The sequence below is a fragment of the Aotus nancymaae genome, unplaced genomic scaffold (genome assembly GCF_030222135.1).
Source record: "Aotus nancymaae isolate 86718 unplaced genomic scaffold, 86718_ANA_hifiasm-v0.15.2.pri h1tg000073l, whole genome shotgun sequence".
In the NCBI taxonomy this organism is placed as follows: Eukaryota; Metazoa; Chordata; class Mammalia; order Primates; family Aotidae; genus Aotus; species Aotus nancymaae.
The window spans coordinates 3,500,146-3,504,567 of record NW_026988488.1 but is presented as its reverse complement, the minus strand read 5'-3'; the positions used below and the strand labels follow the sequence as shown (position 1 = coordinate 3,504,567).

General features: G+C 40.4%; 1 pseudogene; it reads left to right on the top strand.

The window, feature by feature from the left end:
* Window positions 1–2,170: 2,170 nt before the first annotated feature.
* Window positions 2,171–3,949, top strand: LOC105722956 (eukaryotic translation initiation factor 4B-like; annotated as a pseudogene).
* Window positions 3,950–4,422: the final 473 nt, after the last annotated feature.

Genomic DNA, 4,422 nt, shown 5'->3' with positions numbered 1-4,422 from the left:
TATTTTACTTATGCATTAATCAGTTAATGAACACTTCTGTTGTTTTTCACTTCTTTGCTATGATAAATGATGCTGCTATGAACATTCACAAGAAAATCTTCATGTGGAAATGTGTTTGTGTTTCTTTTGAGTAGATACCAAAAAATAGAATTGCTGGGAGTAATTGGAATTGAGTGGAAAAAATTACGCTTACCTATTTAAGAAATAGTTAAACTATTTTCCAAAGTGGATATACCATTTCACATTTATTTATTTCAGTAATGTATAGGAGTTCTTATTTTTTCACATCCTCACCAACACTTGTTGTCTGTCTTTTTTGTTATAGCTATTCCAGATGTGATGTCTTTTTTTTAAATTAAATTGAAGTGATAGAATTGTTGCTTTGTGAGGATGTTTGGACATTTTATTATATAATATGCAAATTAAATGAAAGAATTTGTGTGCACATTATTGGTTAGTTGACCTAAATATTGCAAATCATCTGTTGATATTATATAACTAATAGACATGCTTCAGCCCATATAATTTGAGCCCTTGCAATATGTAGAATTAATATTTTCCTGTGTTGATTATTTCTCAGGAAATACTCTGAAATATCAATGCAGGATGTACCTATGAGTGAAGATTCACTGGCCATTGGTTTGAATTTGGTGGCACCAGATTTCTAAGAACTAATGACCCAGGAATTGTTAGGAGAGGCAACTATAAGTATTTTTTTCTGGAGCTGGTGATTTCTCCTTTTCATGTCAATGCACCAATCTTGACTGAATACAAACCAGATACTCAACATAATGTTATAATGAACAGGTACAAAACCTCTTGCTTCTTTAACCTAGGGGATCCTCCACATGTTTTTAAAGAGAATGCTTACTCTGCAAATGTTTTCATAATCTGGAAATCACTTTGGATAAGGTGGAAGAAAGGTAGGAATATAGCAATAGTAACTTGTAGAGACTTTGAAGGGTACCTCTGTGCACTCTTTCACTTTCCTTTCTGAGAAGTCAAGAAACATTATTTAGGATGGTTATGGGGACTTGGAAACTCAAGTATACAGCTAGTGAACCTGAAATCTAGCTGAGAAGAAGCATAATTATATGATACATCCCTGATTGTACATTTGAATATTGATTCTATGTTTACTTTGAAACCTTAATCTATCAGACATTTTTTAGGAGAAAACTAAATTATTATCAATATCTTATACTGAGTCTTAGCTCTGATGTATGATTTGTGTTTCTGAAATCGGGATATTGATTTTCAGGCATATTCTTCTGAGGTTAGAAAATTACTTGTGGCCAGGTGCAGTGGCTCATGCCTGTAATCCCAGCAACTTCGGGAGGCCAAAGTGGGAGGATTGCTTGAGCTCAGGAGTTTGAGACCAACCTGGGCATGGCAAAATGCTGTCTCTACTAAAAACACAAAAGTTAGCTAGGTATGATGGTGTGCATCTGTAGTGCCAGCTACCCAGGAGGCAGAGGTGGGAGGATTGCTTGAGCCTGTGGAGGTCAAGGATGTGGTGAGCTGTGATTGTATCACTGCACTCCAGCCTCAATGACAGAGTGAGATTCTATCTAGAAAAAAAAAAAGAAGAAGAAGCAAATAAAATTCTTGTTAGTCCAAAGTGTAATACTATAGTGAGGGAAGCAAAACATAATTAAGGAAACATTTCTTCTGTACTTGCACTTCCACACATTATCATTGTTTCTTATATACCAAAGATGCACTCCTTGATAATATATTCGGTATTTGTCCTTCTGCAGTCTTCTAAAAATGAAAGCCAGACGTTGGTAGTGTAAATCCACCCCCCATCTTATATCTGAAATTAACTCTGTAAGTAGGGTGAAACCTACTGCTTGGCAAAAACCTGTAGGAAGAAAAAAAGATGGCTTCATTTCCTGAAACTAAGAGGTTGTGTGTGCTTCAGCAGAAATACTGAAGCCACAAAGTCACTATCGTCAGCAAATCTTTACCCATGAAAACCTTGAGTAGCATGAGGAGGGGAGTCTGCCTGAGTTTCACCTTCATCAGCAGTCCTTACATTTGTCTGTTTACATGCTGTATCATTATATAGTTGTATTATCCCCTACTATGACCCTTGTTTATTGCCCAACCACAGGGAGAAAAGCTTCCTGAGAAGCACACTCATCCAAAACTCTTTCCCTCTCGCAACATGGCAGACTCAGAAAAAAAGAAGTATAAGAAGGGGAAGACTATCTCCCTAACAGACTTTGAGGCTGAGGATGAAAGGAATGGTGGAGGAAGCACTTATATTTCCAAACCAGTCAGCTGGGCTGATGAAACAAATGACCTGGAAAGAGATGCTTCAACAACTTGGCACAGTAGCTATGATGATGTGTAAAGGGAGTCTCCAATTGACCATTCCATCTTTCCCACTGCTCCATGGGCTGCTGGGGAACCGAATATTGACAGGAGCCAGCTCCCCAAATCCCCACCTTACACTGCTTTTCCAGGAAACCTACTCTATGATGTGACAGAAGAGCCAATTAAGGAATTCTTTAGAGGATTAGATATCAGTGTAGTGCATTTGCGACGTTAACCCAGCAATCCAGAGAGGTTGTAAAGTTTTGATTATGCTGAATTTAAGGACCTGGATTCCCTGGATGTTGCTGATCAAGCACAGGATAAAGACAGGGATGATCGTTCTTTTAGCCGTGATAGAAATCGGAATTCTGACAAAACAGATACAGACTGGAGGGCTCGTCCTGCCACAGACAGCTTTGATGACTACCCACCTAGAAAAGGTGATGATAGCTTTGGAGAAAAGTATCAAGATCATTGTGATTCAGACTGGTATTGCGATGGGTATCGGGATGGGTATTGGCATGCCCCACACCGGGATATGGATCAATATGGCGATCAGGATAGCTATGATGGCCGAGGCAGCAGAGACTATGATAGAAGCTATGATTCCTGAAAAGGCAGTGGCAAAAGGATATTTGGCAGTGGGTACCGCAGGGATGATGACTATAGAGGAGGCAGGGACCGCTATGACAGACGGGATGATCAGTCTTGGAGCTCCAGAGATGATTACTCTCAGGATGATTATAGACGTGATGATAAAGGTCCTCCCTCGAAAGACCCAAACTGAATCTAAACCTCGGAGTACTCCTAAGGAAGAAGATTCCTCTGCTAGCACCTCCCATTCCAGTCGAGCTGATTCTATCTTTGGAGGGGCAAAGCCCATTGACACAGCTGCTAGAGAAAGAGAAGTAGAAAAACAGGTACAGAAGGAACAAGAGAAGTTGCAGAGTCAGCTGGATGAGCCAAAACTAGAACGATGGCCTCGGGAGAGACACCCAAGCTGGTGAAGTGAAGAAACTCAGGAACGGGAACAGTCAAGCAGACTGTGACCTCCACCACACCTGGCAGAAATGCACGAAGGAGACAGAGAGAGAAGTCTCTAGAAAATGAAACACTCAATAAGGAGGAAGATTGTCACTCTCCAACTTCTAAACTTCCCAAACCTGATCAACCCCTAAAGGTAATGCCAGCCCTTCCACCAAATGAGAATGCTTGGATGAAGGGAATTTCTAACTCTTCTGCTGGATCTCAGAGCTCAGACATAGAGCAGCAATCCCCTACAAGCGATGGGGGAAAAGCAACTCCAGCCCAACCATCTGAGGAAGGACCAGCAAGGAAAGATGAAAATAAAGTAGATAGGATGAATGCCCCAAAAGGCCAAACTAGGAACCCTAGCTGTGGTCCAGGAGATGCAGGGAACAAAGACCATTGGAAGGAGTCAGATAGGAAAGATGGCAAAAGGGATAAAGACTCCAGATCTGTACCTGAGCCGAAGAAATCTGAGGAAAATTCAGCTTCCAAGTTCAGTTCTGCAAGCAAGTATGCTGCTCTCTTCATTGAAGGTGAAGATGAAAACAAGGGAGAAAACGACGACAAAAAGACCTCAACATCCAGTGCTTTCTCCTAGTTTCTCTCCACCCTGGAACATTCAAGAGCAAATCAAACCTCTCTCCAGACAAGACAAAATAAAACTCACTGTCTCCTGGAGACTTTTTTACCTTTAAAAAAAATAAAAAATAAAATTATTTTGCATGCTGCTGCAGTCTTTAAAGTATTGAAGTAACTGGAGAATCACCAGTATAGCCACAGAGAAAGAGAGACTACAGCTTTTCAGTGGAAAAATTGTGTGCTATGTCATCATGCAGTTGCCAGTGTGATTAGTGTCTAGGGGCTTCCATTTAGCAGAAATGGTAATGACAGTGATATAATGTCTGGAATCTGGTTGGGCAGTAGAGGAGGGAGGTATAAGGAAAAGTGTGAGATTTCTGCCGTTTAGTTTTTATCCTATTTTGGCATATATGAATTCTCAAACATTATCTGAATAAATTTTCCACTCTTGGAAACGTATATTTAGCCTCAAGTTGTTTGAGTGGGGGAGGC